At 47.1% G+C, this 18,220-nt stretch overlaps 1 protein-coding gene across 12 annotated transcripts in view; it reads right to left on the bottom strand.

Annotated features, from left to right (window-relative positions):
- REV1 (REV1 DNA directed polymerase) overlaps positions 1–17,455 on the bottom strand; it is a 79,783-nt gene extending 62,328 nt beyond the window's left edge. For 7 of the 12 annotated variants that reach the window (XR_011255783.1, XR_011255785.1, XM_069583834.1 and 4 more), the window contains exon 1: positions 17,221–17,455. The gene's annotated coding sequence lies outside the window, so the exon portion shown is untranslated. Of the gene's footprint in view, positions 1–15,744; positions 15,802–16,295; positions 16,381–17,220 lie in introns of all 12 variants that reach the window. The other 5 variants (XR_011255784.1, XM_069583836.1, XM_069583838.1 and 2 more) reach the window with 2 other exon arrangements.
- Positions 17,456–18,220: the final 765 nt, after the last annotated feature.

Genomic DNA, 18,220 nt, shown 5'->3' with positions numbered 1-18,220 from the left:
GCAGGGGAGCCAGTTTGATCCCTGGTCCAGGAAGATGCCATGTGCCTCGGGGCCACGACTACCCTAGAACCTGGGAGCCCCGAGTACTGAAGCCCGCACCCAGAGCCTGTGTCCACGAGAGAAGCCGCCACAAAGAAAAAAGCCCTCACACAGCAACCAGAAGCCCCTGCTTGCCGCAACTGGAGCAAAGACCATGTACAACAACAAAAACCCAGCGCAGCCAAAAGTAAAAATAAATAAATATTTTTTTTAAAAGAAGGTAATTCCAACATATGCTGAAAACAGGTGACTCTCGAGGGTGTTATGCGAAGTGAAATGAGCCAGCACAAACAGACAAACACCACACGATTTATATAAGGCACCCAGAGTGCTCAGATCCACAGACACTGAAAGCAGAACGGGGCGGAGGGGGACAGAGCTACTGTTTACTGGGTAGTCTGAGTTATCCAAGGTGAGAACTACTCTGGGAAGACAGATGGTGGAAATGGTTACACAACAATCGGAAGGTGCTTAATGCTGCTGAACGAATGGCACACTTAGAAATGTTTAAGATGGTAAATTTCATATGTATTTTACTACAATTAAAACTTTTTAAAATAAATTTTAAAAAATTTTAATATAAATTTATTTTGGAGGCTAATTACTTTATAATATTGTATTGGTTTTGCCATACATCAACATGAATCCGCCACAGGTATACACGTGTTCCCCATCCTGAACCCCCCTCCTTCTTCCCTCCCCATCCCATCCCTCTGGGTCATCCCAGTGCACCAGCCCTGAGCATCCTGTATCATGCATCGAACCTGGACTGGCGATTCGTTTCACATATGATATTATACATGTTTCAATGCCATTCTCCCACACCATCCCATCCTCGCCCTCTCCCACAGAGTCCAAAATACTGTTCTATACATCTGTGTCTCTTTTGCTGTCTCGCATACAGGGTTAGCGTTACCATCTTTCTAAATTCCATATATATGCGTTAGTATACTGTATTGGTGTTTTTCTTTCTGGCTTACTTCACTCTGTATAATAGGCTCCAGTTTCATCCACCTCATTAGAACTGATTCAAATATATTCTTTAAAATAAATTTTTAAAAATAAGACCATAAAACCGCAGGCAGCTGGGTTCTCAGGGACGGGGAAGTTGCAGCGAAGGGTGACAGAGTGTCTACTGAGAATGCAAAGTTTGGGAAGTAGCTTTTCCTCTCTGGGAAATCTGTAGAGCATACCTGGGACTTTTACCTCAGGAGGGCAGTGGGCAGAACTAACTGACTAGGGCCATGTAGATTTAAACTGAAGAAAGTAGGGAAAACCACTGGGCCATTAAGGTATGACCTAAATCAAATCCCTTACAATTATACAGCAAAAGTGCCAAAAAGATTCAAGGGATTAGATCTGATAGAGTGCCTGAAGAACTATGGACAGAGGTTTGTAACACTGCACAGGAGGTGGTGATCAAAACCATCTCGAAGAAAAAGAAATGCAAAAAGGCAAAACAGTTGTCTGAGGAGGCCTTACAAATAGCTGAGACAAGAAGAGAAGTGAAAGGCAAAGGAGAAAAGGAAAGAGATACCCATCTGAACACAGAGTTCCTAAGAACAGGAACAAGGAGAGATAAGAAAGCCTTCCTCAGTGATCAATGCTAAGAAACACAGGAAAACAATAGAATGGGAAAGACTAGAGATCTCTCCAAGAAAATTAGAGATACCACGGGAACATTTCATGCAAAGATGGACACAATAAAGGACAGAAACGGTATGGACCCAACAGAAGCTGAAGATAATAAGAGGTGGCAAGAATACACAGAACTACACAAAAAAGATCTTAATGACCCAGACAACCACAATGGTGTGATCACTCACCTAGAGCCAGACATCCTGGAGTGCGAAGTCAAGTGGGCCTTAGGAAGCATCACATGAACAAAGCTAGTGGAGGTGATGGAATTCCAGCTGAGCTATTTCAAATCCTAAAGGATGATGCTGCATAAATGCTGCATTCAATATGCCAGCAAAGTTGGAAAATTCAGCTGTGGCCACAGGACTGGAAAAGGTCAATTTTCATTCCAGTCGCAAAGAAGGGCAGTGCCAAAGAATGTTCAAACTACTGCACCACTACCCCCATTTCGTATGCTAGTAAAGTAATGCTCGAAGCTCTCCAAACTAGGCCTTAACAGTATGTGAACCAAGTACTCCCAGATGTTCAAGCTGGATTTAGAAAAGTCAGAGGAAGCAGAGATCAAATTGCCAATATCCATTGGATCATAGAAAAAGCAACAAAATTCATAGAAAAAGCAACATAGGAAAACATCTACTTCTGCTTCACTGACTACGCTAAAACCTTTGACTATGTGGATCACCTTAAAGAGATGGGAATATCAAACCACCTTACCTGCTTCCTGAGAAACCTGTATGCCTATCAAGAAGCAAGTTAGAACTGGACATAGAACAACAGACATGTTCAAAATTGGGAGAGGAATACGCCAAGGCTGTATATTGTCATCCTGCTATTTAATTTATGTGGCGAGTACATCATGAGAAATGTCAGGCTGGATGAAGCACAAACTGGAATCAAGATTGCCGGGAGAAATATCAATAACCTCAGATATACAGATGCTGCTGCTGCTGCTAAGTCGCTTCAGTTGTGTCCAACTCTGTGCGACCCCATAGACGGAAGCCCACCAGGCTCCCCTGTCCCTGGGATTCTCCAGGCAAGAACACTGGAGTGGGTTGCCATTTCCTTCTCCAATGCATGAAAGTGAAAAGTGAAAGGGAAGTCGCTCAGTCGTGTCCGACTCTTCGCGATCCCATGGACTGCAGCCCACCAGGCTCCTCCGTCCATGGGATCTTCCAGGCAAGAGTACTGGAGTGGGGTGCCATTGCCTTCTCCGCAGATATACAGATGACACCACCCTTATAGCAGAAAGCAAAGAGGGACTAAAGAGCCTGTTGATGAAGGTGAAAGAGCAGAGTGAAAAAGCTGGCCTAAAACTTGACATTCAAAAATCTAAGATCATGGCGTCCAGTCCCATCACTTCATGGCAAATAGATGGGCAAACAATGAAACTAGTAACAGATTTTATCTTCTTGGGCTCCAAAATCACTGCAGATAGTGGTGATTGCAGCCATGAAAATAGCTTGCTCCTTATAAGAAAAGCTATGACAAACCTAGACAGCATATTAAGCGGCAGAGACATCACTTTGATAAGAAAGGTCCGTCTAGTCAAAGCTATCGTTTTTCCAGTAATCATCATGTATGGATGTGAGAGTTGGACCATAAGGAAGGCTAAGTGCTGAAGAATTAGTGCTTTTGAACTGTGGTGCTGGAGAAAACCCTTGAGAGTCCCTTGGACTGCAAGGAGATCCAACCAGTCCATCCTAAAGGAGATCAGTCCTGGGTATTCATTGGAAGGACTGATGCTGAAGCTGAAACCCCAACACTCTGGCCACCTGATGTGAAGAGTTGACTCATTAGAAAAGCCCCTGATGCTGAGAAAGATTGAAGACAGGAGGAGAAAGGGACGACAGAGGATGAGATGGCTGGATGGCATCACTGACTCAATGGACATGAGTTTGAGCAAGCTCTGGGAGATAGTGAAGGACAGGGAATCCTGGTGTGCTGCAGTCCATGGGGTCGCAAAGACTTGGACACAACTAAGCAACTGAACACCACCACCACCACCACCACCACCACCGAGCACTGTCCTCACAATACGAGAAGATGGGACAGTCACTACGAAGTTTAACTAGCAGCTCCAACGGGTTCTCACTTGGGAGAGTCTGACTCTGCGCAATCCCACAGATGGGAGCCCACCAGGCTCCCCCATCCCTGGGACTCTCCAGGCAAGAACACTGGAGTGGGTTGCCATTTCCTTCTCCAATGCATGAAAGTGAAAAGTGAAAGGGAAGTCGCTCAGTCGTGTCCGACTTAGCGATCTCATGGACTACAGTCCACCAGACTCCTCCCTCCATGGGATTTTCCAGGCAAGAGTACTGGAGTGGGTTGCCATTGCCTTCAGTATTCCTTAAATTTTTAACACTGAAATTTAAATGTTATGTTAAACAATGTTAAATGTTATGCTAAATTGTTATTTAAATTTAAATGTTAAAAATTTAAACATACCACTTTATCTTACCACTGCATTTCCACAGTGTCTTACTTTTCCCAAGGAGGTCTATACCTCTCCTATTTATCTCGACAATACATCTATGGAATAGGGAGGCCAAATACTGATTAGTTCACACACAGGTGCCCTCTAGGTAAAAGGGCTAAAATGTCTGATAAGGCTGCATGGCTGGTCTGTGGTGCAAAGCCACACTCATCTTGTACAAATCTATGTCTCCCAATCTCCAATGGAGAAATGAACAATGCTATTAGTGTAACACACTTCTGAAAACACCACTCCCTGAACAGAACCAGCCTAACACGGTTCCGCAACACAAGATGCTTAGACTCTGGCGCCGTCCGGGTCAGAAACAGTAGCTGCCGGACACATGACAGAGGACTGCAGCGGGAAACGGGCCCCACGAACAGCCTGCGTGCAGACCCCGCTGTGTGTCCGCAGCCATGAGAGGCAGAGGCCCAGGAAGCTGGTTCTCTGGCCTCAAGCCGCCAGCAGCTCCTGCAGCTGTGGAGAGAGCCTGACAAACTCTAGTCTCTTACAGTTTTTAAAAATTATGATTCTATACATCTATCCATTTATGAAAAAGGCTTTTACGATGAAAGCACATGTATTATCCTACTCTGTTTATACGTCCAGGAAACAAAGGCTATGCAGAGATGTGGCTCTAATGGTAAGTAATGAACCCTGCTCAGAGAGAGGTCTGGCCTTTGCCCCTGGCTTGCCCTGCTGATAAATGTCTCCTTTTACCTGAGGGTTAACAACCACTTCAGGTAGTCTAACAATAAGATTTATGGTGGAGGCTTCAGGCCATGCACCACTAACCTTCTGAGGGGCTGGAGACAGAAGGTCAACCTCATCTATCTGACCAAACTCCAATAAAACCCCTGGCCACTAGGTGAGCTGCCCTGGTTGGCAATACTTCTTGGGTATTGTCAACTGTCATTAACAGAAGCCACCCCCACCTCAGACTCCAGCGGTGCAGCCGAAGTTCCACGTGGAACTCGCCTGTGTGGCCCATGCCCCTGGCCGGCTTTCACCTGCGTCTGTTCACTGCAATAAGTCACCACCACCACCACCACCAGTTCTCAAGAGCTCTGAGTCCTTCCGGTGAGCTACTGCCCCTGAGGGTGGTTCTGGGGACCTCCAAACTCTGTTGCCAGAATGACAACAGTCTCTCAGTATTCATTCTTTCCTTTAGTAAAAGAACACCTCTTCCAACCCATCTTAGCAGTGAGCAGGGCTGCAAAGGGAGGCTCCATTTCCTCAGCTCCTTTGAATCAGGAGTGGCCATGTGACTAAGCTCTGGCCAGTGAGATGAGAGCAGAGTAATGAATACAAAACTCTGTGCCGTTTTTTCCGAAAAGAAGTTGTTTACTCTTTTTTGGAATGCAGCTTTGAGGTGACTGAGCTTCAACAAACAGAACAAAGACAGGGGATGGCTAAGAAAACAGAAGGAACCTGGGCCCTCAATGACCTGAAACAAGCAGCCGCCCATCAGCTGTGCCCTGCCGCCATCACAGGGCAGAGAGCTGTTAATCCTGTCACCGCCCACATCACTGTGCTCTAATTCTCGGCCACAACCTCGCACCCCGGTCCCTTGCTACCCTGCACCCTAAGGAATGGACCTACATTTCATTGTTTGGGTATTATGACTCAGAAAGAGTTGGTGATGGACAGGGAGGCCTGGCGTGCTGCGATTCATGGGGTCGCAAAGAGTCAGACACGACTGAGCGACTGAACCGAACTGAACACAGAAATAAAGAGAGACAAGCAATAAGACAGAGAATTAAAATTTATGGATATACAGGTTTTGCCCCCTTTTTTCAACAGTTTACTTTGCACCACTTTACTCTTATGAAAAACCTACATCGGTACATGTTTTTGCTAACCAAAAGAAACCCCAAGAGGATTTTCACTTTTACAAAAAAATGGGAAAGCAAAAGCAGCATTTGGCTCACTTTGCAGCAGCCTGTTACCAAGGGAGCATGTACCCAAGTGCTGCCCGGCTCCTTCTCCAGGGGCCACGCTCAGTATCACGGCATCAAGCCCCCACTGTGGCGGACCGAGCCACTGGGTCTGTGAGCATCTCTACTTCATCTCAGTTTATACTTTGCACCCGTTGGCAAGATGGGCCTACAGTAACTGTTTCTTTGCTTTTGGCCATTTCAGCTTAAGAAAGGTTTCACAGGAACACTCTACTCAGCCAGCAGGGAAAATCTGTATTCAAACTGAAAATGGGTAACAGATACTTGTAATGTCCTGTTTAAGGCTGATCTTGCTAAAAGCAAATTTTCTATCTCAAACCATTCAGTATAACAAATTTCTCTCTCATCCTCTTGGTTAGTCACAACAATGAAAACGTATTTCTCTCCCCCTGCAAATGACTGATCTAACAAAATCAGTCATTTGAAAACAAAGTGTTCTAAAAGAATCACTAATAATTTTCTTCCCTGTAATTACAGATTTCCATAGAAGGAAAAGGAAACGAAGACACAGTTGTAATAAAGTACAAAGAACTGCCTCCTCCGGTTTTCAAGGGTGTAGCAACCCTCTACTTGGTGAACTCCAACTGCTCATTCAAGTATCTCCACTAGGAGGTCCCACCTGCTTCTCAAAGTCAGCATGTCCAAAAGTAGGGATCAAGCTACAAAGGCAAAGAATGTTCTGGAGATGATATGATTAAAATCATATCATCAAAAGAGAGTCAGCAAGGAGTGATTTCACTAAGGAGAAGCTCCAGTCTCATAGGAAAGCCAAACAGACACCTGGAGGAAGTTCAAGGTTGCAGGAAATCAAGGACTCCCAAGGCCACGGCAGAAGGCAGGGGCAGAACTCAGCCCGAGAACAAAGGGAGTCCCCGCCAGAGAAGAGGGCGGGGCTGTGCCCATCAGAGAAGAGGGCGGCGCCCATCAGAGAAGAGGGCGGCCTGTACTCCCACTGGAGCTTCTCTAGCAGCTCCTGGAGGGCGCGTGGAAACACACGCTGGGCCCCAACTGCAAGCTCCTCACTTTGCAGGTAGGTCAGGAGTGGGGCCGGGTGCCTGAATTTCTAAAAAGCTCCCGGGGAACGGTGATGCTGCTGGTGTGAGGCACGGGATTTGAAAAGCACCAGCTTCGCCTACAGTGCACCTAGAATGGTCACGGGACGACTGCAGCGAAGTTCAGAGGTACTGAGACAGTACACCAAGGAGGAAGAATGCCGTGACGACGCGCACCAGTACAAAGAACTTCACAACAGAGTAGATGCAGCTCAGCAAGAGGCGGTCTGGATTAGATTACGGGTAACAAGATCTTTCCTGTCCTTCGCCTTCCCCTCCCTCTCCCCCCAGATTCCAGGCCTGAGCCAATAGTTTACTCCATGTTCACTCAATATTTACTGTAATTTGCAGTTTTCAAGATGAATAAAGTGTGAACCACAATTCAAAACTATCTTTTAGAGAAGAAAGATTTGCACAGACCTGCAATACTGGAGCCGACATTAGCGGCACCGACAAAGAGCAACGGACCCCCAGGAAGACAGCAGTAGGTAGCTCGCTTGCTGGGGACTAGACCCAAGATTTCACCGAAAAGGCGGATCTGAGCTGAGGGCAACAAATAAGATTTTAACACACAGAGGGGAATGAAAGAGCGATTTCAAGAAGAAGAAGAAAAAAAAAAAAGCTGTTCAAGGCAACATTCTGGGGCTGACACATGGACAGAGCCAGTGATAGATGAACTAACAAGGCAGGTAGGGGAATAAAACAGTGGGCCCTCAAAATCATTAGAAGTCTGAACCTTCCTTTGTGAAAGTGAGGGAAGAAAAAGGTCACTCAGTTGTGTCCAACTCTTTGTGACCGCATGAACTGTAGCCCGCCAGGCTCCTCTGTCCATGGGATTCTCCAGGCGAGAATGCTGGAGTGGGTTGCCATTTTCTTCTCCAGGGCATCTTCCTGACCCAGGGATCGAACCCTAGTGTCCTGCACTGGTAGGCAGGTTCTTTACTATCTGAACCACTGAACCTGAGTATCAATGATGGGGGTGGCGGGTAATGGCTGCACACAAGGGCGAGGTGCTGGCTCCTGAGCCTCCTCTAGACCAAGAGCTCACGTTTGCCATCCACACAAAGCGTTACAGCCCCGCACTCACAAGGCGGACATGGCGACACAGACTAGAAACAGGCCCTTCTGACCTGCAATTCAAAAGTAAGGCAAACCCACTCTAGTCTAGATCTGCCATCAGCTCCATCTGCACAAACCTCTTCTCTCACAAATCCTTATGTTAACGCAACTGCAAGTGAAAACAGAGTGTTTTAGAAACAGCCACTGCGTTACTTTCTGGCCTCTTTTCTCTTGCTTTGTGACAAGAATTCCCTATGTTAAAAACAACCACAAACAACTCCACTACTTTCTAGGATGACAGGACATTCTATCAAGCTGCTATGTTCATCGTAAGACACTAGAAGTCTTCCTCAAGACAGTTTATTTAGGTTCGATGCTTGCATTAACAGATTCTATTTCTGAGAAACCCTCCAGTGAGCTCCAAGAGGATATAATAACCTTTAAGGGACAATCAGAAACAAGATGTTCTATTGGGCATAAATAATATGCCAAAAAATTAACCTTCAACACTGTAAACCTAGCAACTTTAACTCAAGACTAAAATTCAAAGTGCCAACCAAGTGGCTACAAGATTTTACAACTCTAACAATACCACCTCCCCTTAGTAACAAGAATCCCATGTCATAGATTTAGGTCTCTTTTCAGCTAACAATGGACTTCCCTTGTGGCTCAGATGGTAAAGCAACTGCCTACAATGGGGGAGACCTGGGTTCAATCCCTGAGTCAGGAAGATCTCCTGGAGAAGGAAATGGTAACCCATTCCAGTATTCTTGCCCGGAAAATCCCATGGATGGAGGAGCCTGGTAGGCTACAGTCCATGGGGTCACAAAGAGTTGGACACGACTGAGCGACTTCACTTTCACTTTCAGCTAACGATAGTAATAACCTAAGTTTAAAATTACAAATTCAAAAAGAAACCAAGAGTAAACTTTCTAGAGTCAAAATTACCATGCTTTTAAAATACCAAAAGGCATGTAGTTTATAACCCTACCTACAACACAATTTGTATAAATAAAGTGTTTATCTCAAATGAACCCAGGTTTCAAATGTCATTATTTCCATAAGAGAAAATGCTATTTTTCAACAGAAGGCAATCTTTGTACATACATAAATATATTCAAATGCAGCCTACTCTAATTTTTAGTATACTGGAGATCTCCAAGTTGCTACTACAGAGCTGTATAGAGACTGAACCAGAACAGCGGCGCATCTGTCCACACTTCTTTAGCCACTGTTCCTTAAGAAAGAATCTGGCTGGCCTTTGTCCCAGGTTCTCAGGAGACTGTAAACCCTGGAATTTCACAACTGACAGCAGTCTCTGTTACCCACAGTGGACCTCCAGGACCTTGTCTTTTATATAAACAGGTGACTCCCAGGTGGCCCCTTATTCCAAGATGGGGAGGCCACGCTGGAAAGGCTAACCAAGTGATTAAGAGGCTTGGCCCTGAGCCACATCCCATCAGCCTGACCTCCTGGAAGAAGAGAGGTCTATAGATGAAATTCGACCTTGTGGTCCATGATTCAATCAATCGTGCCAATGTAATAAAAACCCAATAAAACCTCTGGACTCTGAGATGCAGGTAAGCTTCCCTGGTAATCACAAAAGGAAGGGGGAGGAGGATGAGTCCTGAGGACATGGGAACACTGGGTCTGGGACCCTCTCAGATCTCCCTCCACGTCTCTCTCCATTTGGCAGATCCTGGTTTGTATCCTTCATAATAAAATGTTAATTCTAAGTACAGCACCTTCCTAAGTGCTGAGTCATTTTAACAAATGATTAAATCTGAGGGGGCAATGGGAACTCCCAAATATGGGGCCAGGTGGTCACAAGTGCAGCGGACCTGCAAGCCCCAAAGCCTGCAGCTGGCATCTGAAAAAAGGGAAACTGATGCCCTTAACCTGTGGCGCCAGGTTGGCTGTCCCAGCGCTGGGCTGTTAAGAGCCAAAACCACACGGTGCATATAGAACAGGACATACAGCCCTGCCCCTCATCTCAGGACTTAACAGAGGCTAAATGAGAAAAAGTCGAGTGAAGGCACTTTTTAAGGCCTGTGCTTAGTCGCTTAGTCGTGTCCGACTCTTTGTGACCCCTTGGACTGAAACCCACCAGGCTCCTCTGTTCATGGGGATTCTCCAGGATAGATTACTGGAGTGGGTTGCCGGGCTCCTCCAAGGGATCTTCCCAACCCAGGGATCAAACCCAGGTCTTCCGTCTTGAGCCACTAGGGAGCCCTTTTAAGGCTTAAGGCATTAAAAAAAGGGACTTTTTGGTTACGTGCTCAAAAATATTTAAGAAGAAATTATTAAAATATTTTTAAAGTTCACAATTGTTCAGCTTAAATTTATGAAAGGCTTAAAATATCAACAAATAGCCAGTAAGTCATATAGAAATAAAGTTTACTATAAGATAAAACTGAGAAATTCAATGAAAAGCATTTTAAATCTCAAGTGTAGAAACGATGGAGTTTCAGTTCAGTTCAGTCACTCAGTCGTGTCCGACTCTTTGCGACCCCATGAATCGCAGCACGCCAGGCCTCCCTGTCCATCACCAAATCCCGCAGTTCACCAAAACTCACGTCCATCGAGTCAGTGATGCCATCCAGCCATCTCATCCTCAGTCGTCCCCTTCTCCTCCTGCCCCCAATCCCTCCCAGCATCAGAGTCTTTTCCAATGAGTCAACTCTTCACATGAGGTGCCCAAAGTACTGGAGTTTCAGCTTCAGCATCAGTCCTTCCAGTGAACACCCAGGACTGGTCTCCTTTAGGATGGACTGGTTGGATCTCATTGCAGTCCAAGATCTCGCAAGAGTCTTCTCCAACACCACAGTTCAAAGCTTCAGTTCTTCAGTGCTCAGCTTCCTTCACAGTCCAACTCTCACATCCATACATGACCACTGGAAACACCATAGCCTTGACTAGATGGACCTTTGTTGGCAAAGTAATATCTCTGCTTTTGAATATGCTATCTAGGTTGGTCATAAAGTTCCTTCCAGGGGTAAGCGTCTTTAAATTTCATGGCTGCAGTCACCATCTGCACTGATTTTGGAGTCCCCAAAAATAAATTCTGACACTGTTTCCACTGTTTCCCCATCTATTTCCCATGAAGTGATGGGACCAGATGCCATGATCTTAGTTCTCTGAATGTTGAGCTTTAAGCCAACTTTTTCACTCTCCTCTTTCACTTTCATCAAGAGGCTTTTTAGTTCCTCTTCACTTTCTGCCATAAAGGTGGTGTCATCTGCATATCTGAGGTTATTGATATTTCTCCCAGCAATCTTGATTCCAGCTTGTGCTTCTTCTAGCCCAGTGTTTCTCATGATGTACTCTGCATATAAGTTAAATAAGCAGTGTGACAATACACAGCCTTGACGTACTCCCTTTCCTATTTGGAACCAGTCTGTTCTTCCATGATGGAGTTTAGAAAATGTGAAATTCAGCTATTATATTCTGATTAAACCTCCCAAGAGCTCATTTTAGCCTTGATTGACGCTAAATAATTGAGAACAATAAGCAACATTTTGCCTACTCATATACTGGGCTCAAGCAAAAACTATTTACATCATAACCAACTTTATGCCCATCTCCAACTAATCTTTTAATTTAAGTATAAGACCACACTGGTCTTTAAAAAGTTTCTCAAACCATCCCAGACGCATATGGCAGAGTATACCATTCAACTCTACCCTCTTGAACCTAAGATACTAAGCATACAGTGGTCTTTCTCTCAGTGATGAAGGGGGAAATTTAGAGTACCAGAGAGAAAATGCCTTTAGAGTTTAAATACACACACACAAAAATCCCAACAAAACCCTAGATTCTAGTTCTATTTCTCCTCTCAATCATCAAATAACTGTCTGGGTCTCATTTTTTCTCCAGGAAAATACAGGGCCATGGCCTACAGAACCATCAGGGTTCATTCTAGCACTGGCGTTCTCAATCTGCTTAAGTGTTGACAAGTCAGCAATTTAGAATTTAGACACTCTTCAGATTTTAAAAATGCCACAAGGTGATGTCAAAAATCATTAAAGCTTACCATGGTGTAAAAACATTCCACACCAATGTATCCCGCCTTACTAAAAACAAAAATAACAAAAGTCTGCACCCCAATCAACAGAAACACACGTATTTACCTGCCGCCTGAAATCTATTTTAGCCTTAAGCAATTTTAAAGCTAGTCATGTTTTCCTAAATCTGATGCTTCACATCTACAACATGCAAAGCCTTTTCCAACTAACAACAGAGCTGACCTACTGGGACACACATGATGCTTTGACTTATTTTTAATGAGTTAATAACTCTGCATATCGTCACCCTGTTAAAACGTTTCACACTTATAAAACACAGACACTGAAGTACAGTGCAGGTGGTCCCTAACTTAGAACGCTTTCATTTACAATTTTTCGACTTTATGGTGATGCCAACATGACGCACATTCAACAGAAGCCACACTTGCCCTTCTGACCTCTCCTGGAGCCACAGACACCAGTGGGATACTCTCTGGTGATGCTGGGTGGGGCTCCACCTTTCCCAACTGGCCACTCAGTCCTGAGGATGGACCACCAATACACTCACAACCCCTCTGTTTTTCACTTTCAGTATAGTACTGAGGCTTCCCAAGTGGCTCAGTGGTAAAGAATCCACCTGCCAATGCAGGAGACGCAAGAGATACAGGTTTAATCCCTGGGTCAGGAAGATCCTCTGGAGGGAATGACTACCCGCTCCAGTATTCCTGCCTGGAGAATTCCAGGGACAGAGGAGCCTAGAGGTTGTAAAGTCCATACAGTGCATGGGGCTACAAAGAGACAGACATGACTGAGCACACTATAAGCTCTACCTAAGAACCAAACACATTTTTCAGGTGTGGAACCCATCATGAAAGAAGGCAGAAATTGAACACACTAAAGATGGTGAAACATCTCCTCTTTCCCAACTACAAGACTTGTACTTCAACTGGATCTCAAGGATTTTCCTGTCTTCAGCCTCCAGTAAGTCCTTTCATCACCACAATCACATCTCCAGCTGAACTTCAAAGGAAAAGATATAAAAGCCACTCCAGTGGACGACTGTTGAGATAATCACTCTTAGCATCTTCCACAGATCTAAGAATAAAGCTGACTTACACCTAAAGACCAAATACCTGTCACTGTTCTCAGGAATTTATTTTTTTAATCCGTTCTAGAGATCCACAAAATGTATTTATTTTAAAAGGGAGTTCCATAAATATAACTTTGGTAGCCAGAAAAATTCAGCAAAATAAAGATAAAACTGGATGAACTGCATTTTTATCTCATGCAAAAACACAAAAGTCCTAAGTGAATACTCAAAGCTAATTTCACGTATTGGCTTTCAAAACTGTGAAACAGCCCATTCTAAGCACTTTATATGTTTTAACTTCTTACCATAATCCTATAAAGTAGGTATTACTGTCCCATCTTACAAGGAAGGCAAACTAAGGCACAAAAAGATATTCACTTGCCCAAAGCCACACAATCAGTAAATGGAGGACCCAGGCTGTCTGACTCCAGAACTAATGTTCACATCAACTATATATCATTCATTCACTTAACAGGTTTAACTGAGAGCCTACTGTGTGCCAAGCACCATTCTAAGCATCAGGGACAGAGCCACGAACAAGTCAGACAAGGCCTCTGCCCTCCAGTGGAGAAGAGGTCTTGGAACAAACAAGTCTTATGGGGGAAATGGATACATGAAGAGCGTTCAGTTCAGTTCAGTTCAGTCTCTCAGTTGTGTCTGACTCTTTGTGACCCCGTGAATCGCAGCACCCCAGGCCTTCCTGTCCATCACCAACTCCCGGAGTTCACTCAGACTCACGTCCATCGAGTCGGTGATGCCATCCAGCCATCTCATCCTCTGTCGTCCCCTTTTCCTCCTGCCCCAAATCCCTCCCAGCATCACAGTCTTTTCCAATGAGTCAACTCTTCACATGAGGTGGCCAAAGTATTGGAGTTTCAGCTTTAGCATCATTCCTTCCAAAGAAATCCCAGGGCTGATCTCCTTCAGAATGGACTGGCTGGATCTCCTTGCAGTCCATGGGACTCTCAAGAGTTTTCTCCAACACCACAGTTCAAAAGCATCAATTCTTCGGCACTCAGCCTACTTCACAGTCCAACTCTCACATCCATACATGACCGCAGGAAAAACCATAGCCTTGACTAGACGGATCTTACCTCGTAATACATGCCAAGAAGAGATAACAAACAAAATAAATCGAAAGTGACAGAGACAGGGGCTGGCTTCATCTTAGGGGTAAGAGAAGGAATCATTCTGATGTGATGACATCTAAGCAGCAAACGGAAGACATCTGTCAAGGCAAGATCACCACCAGGAGGAAGGGGCAGGCCAACTTAAAGAACAGCAGGGATAACATCCCTAAGACAGGAACAGCGTGATTTGTTCAAGAAACGGCAAAAAGTTCTGAGTCAATTCTAAGGGTGACAGGAAGCTTTTTGCAGGATTTTGATCAAGAAGAGTGAGGGTGTAATTTATGTTTTTAAAAAGACCACCACTCTGTTGCTTTGGGATCAGTCAGTAAGACCAAGAGAAACAGGGTCACGGGGGAAGGCACTGTCACAACTGAGATGCCTCAACTAGGACAAGGATCCATGTATTAATTATCAGTAGACACTAAAAGAACAGCATGCAAGCTAACTGTCCCTGAAAAAGACTCTAAAATATTCCTCCTTCCTCATCCCCCATTCCTGACTTGATTTTGAAAAAAAAATCAGTTTTTTAAAATATCCATGTTAATGCTTTAGTGGGTACTGTTATAGGAGGAAAAAAAGGTTAAAAAGTATTTCCTTCAGTTACAAACATACTCTTATAATTTATCATATGCCACACAAACCCATACATTCTTGAGGAGCAGAAAGCTTTACTGCTCTTTAGTTCAGGGGTTGTTCATTTACTTGGAGACAAAAAGTGGTAGCTCTTCTGATGAGCTTTCTTCTCACACTTCGTCTCAGCACATCCCAGCTCATACTATTAACAGGTTGTGGACTGCAATAAAGTACACCAAAGGGAATAACATGTATTGAGGGAGAACCACGATGTACCAGGGACTCACTAGACGCCCTACATTCAAGAACTCATTTAATCCTCAGATACCCAAGGTACAAAGTTCATTACACAAATGAGAGAAAAAAAAATCAGAGAAATCAGTAACTTAAATTGTCCAAGATAACAACAGACAGAGCCAGGATTTAAGCCTACATCTAACTCTGAAGTTCTTGTCTTTCTACTACAGCAGCTATCAAAGACAGGACTCTAAAATATGTATTACATGGACTCTTTCTGGCTTCTTATTACTGACTACCTTGTTGTTGGTGGGGCTGGGTTTCTTTTATGAAGAATCTGAGTTTTGAAGTTGGGAGTGCAGAAGATGAAGTGATCTTACATTTTCAAATACATTACTTCGAAAAAGTATTTTCTGCTTGAGATTCCAAAGAAATTAATCATAAAGATTCCCACCTTTAAAAAAAAAAAATCTTAAATATCAATCGTTTACCATGAAGTAGGAGTAATGTTCTCTGAAAGTCTGGTACAGATTCTGTCCTCAAAAGACCTACAGATAAAGACAGGATGCAAATAAAAAGAAAATCATCAATAATATCTGAGAAGTGGCAAACAGCCTAAGGAGTGAATGAAGAGCCTTCTAGATCAGGGAAGGATTGCTGGAAAGAGAGGGACTCTAGGTGAGCTTTCCTGGAGAAAGGAATGGCAACCCACTTCAGTGTTCTTGCCTGGAGAATTCCATGGACAGAGGAGCCTGGCGGGCTACAGTCCATGGGGTCGCAGAGTCAGACAGGACTGAGCCAGTAACACCCACAGGTGAGCTTCCCCGAGTCTAGGAAGTACAGCGAGGGGGAAAGACTCTAGCAGCTTCTGCTCCGGCTAAGACGAGCCTACGTGCAAAAGCAGAGATGGAAGTTTGGAAAGCAGGTAGACGGTACCCAAGGTTACCTACGTTCCACACTAAAGAGGAAAAGGCTAATTCTCGAAGACTATAGTGGACAGGCTAAGCAGACAGAATTAATCAGAATTACATAAAGTCCTTACCAGCTAGTTACAAGCTCCTCTTTTATGGTACGTGCTAGTCTAGTTATTCTCATTTAAATGATACCATCTCTACGCTGGACGTGACCTGAAAAGATGCGGAAGGCAGAAATAGTAGACTCAACACCTGCAATCCTTTTTTTTTTAATCACAGGAGGGTTGGGGTGGGGGGGTGTGTGGCGTCAACTAAGGAGTGATATACTAACGTTAATTCTTTCCCAGCTGAGTTTCGGCAGTAAGAGCAAGGAAACATGTAGGGAAATGCCCCTCTCCGTCCACTCAAGTGCTGAATCATTTCACAAGGAGTGCAGTGGGCGAGGGACGCTTGTCAGGACAGTTGGGGACAGGTGCCCGCGTATTAAGGCAACAGATAAGTAACCAGGAAAAACAAGTGAGTAAAAACTGCCTTCGGAGAGTCCGACGCCGATTCCCGGGTCCGCGGGGCGGAGGGGAGACGCCACGGCGGGAGGCCGGGCGGAGCGTCCGGCGCGGGGCCCCTGCCGCCAGCCCGCGACGCTTGGAGCCCGGCCGCCCGCGCGCACGAATGAATGGCGCGGGGCTGAAGAGCCGGCGCGGCGCCGGCGCAGCAGCCGGGAGTTTTCGGCGCGGTCCGAGCGGGGCCGGCGCGGGGCGCGGCGGAGAGGGCCGCGGGCGCGGGTCGTCGGCGAGGCGCCTCCGCGGGCGGCCGAGCGCGGGCGGCGGCGCCGGGCCGGCCGCGCCATGGCGGAGGGGGAAGGGGAGGTCACGCGTTACATAACCCGGCAGCTGCCGCGCTTCGGGCGCCGCGGGCCGCCCAGGCCGCGAGCCCAACGGCCGCGGGGCCCGGGCCGGCGCGCCCGCCCCCGCCCCGCCTCAGGCCGCCGCGCCGGGCGACGCGGGGCCGCTCCCACCCCGCCCCCACCCCCGCCGCCGGCCCGGGGTCGCTCACCTTCAGCCCTGTCCCAGACCACCATGCCCGGGCGCGGCCGCCTCCTCCGGCCTCGCGGGCCCGGGCGCCGCCGCACACGGTGCCCTCGCCGGGGGCGGGGAGGAGGGCCGGCGAAGGAGTCGCACCGCCGCGCCGCGGTCCACGCTCGCCCCACGCTCGCGGCGGCCGGCCTGCGCGCGCTCGGCGCCCGCTCCGCCCCTCCCCCCGGCGGGCGCGCGCGCCGCGGCTCCGCCCCGCCCCGCCCCCTCCGGCGGCCCGGCGCGCTCCCAGGCCCCGCCCCGCCCGGCCCCGCCCCGCCCCGCCCGCGGCTGCTTGAGCTCCGCCCCGCGCGGCGCCCGCGCCCGCATGGAGCCTTCCCCTGGGCGATAGCGAACCGCGGGCGCCGAGCCCCTGCCCTCCCCCGCCGGCCCGCAGCGGGCCGCGCCTCCGTGGCACCTGACCATCTCGCTCGCGGGGGCGGAGAGGAGCGCGGCGCTGGTCCGCCTTCCGCATCGCGCCGCCAGCCTTGCAGCCCGAGCGCGTCGCGCCTTCCGCTTGGGTCGCGGAGCCGTCCCGGCCTCCGGGAGGCCCCGCCCGGCTCTGCGCCCCCGGGTCTGGGAGGGCACAAGTACGGGGACTGACCATGCTGGAAACCCTGGAAGATCCGTAAAACACCGGGGTCCCCCGCCACTAGCCGTTGACTCACAGTGACATCTAGTGACGGAAGGGACACTCGCGAACTGACACTTGGCTGTGTCAGGGGGCGACCGGGAATCAGGGCCCACGGAGATTAGTGGGAACAAACGCTGCGCCGCCGAGGGTGAGCGTTGCCAGCTCCTTTGGGGGCTCGAACACTGGTCCCTGCGCGACCAGGCTCGCCCTGCATTGCACCTGGATATTTGTAAACCTGCGGCAGGTGGCCCATCCCACATGCAGCACTGGGGTGACACGTGAAAGCAATTTGATACTGTCCAAAAAAAATCATATATTATCTATGTCTAAATACAATTATAATTGACCT

This window comes from Ovis canadensis, chromosome 3 (genome assembly GCF_042477335.2).
Source record: "Ovis canadensis isolate MfBH-ARS-UI-01 breed Bighorn chromosome 3, ARS-UI_OviCan_v2, whole genome shotgun sequence".
NCBI classification, from domain to species: Eukaryota; Metazoa; Chordata; class Mammalia; order Artiodactyla; family Bovidae; genus Ovis; species Ovis canadensis.
Note: the sequence above shows the minus strand (reverse complement) of the source record. Positions and strands in the feature narration are given on the sequence as shown.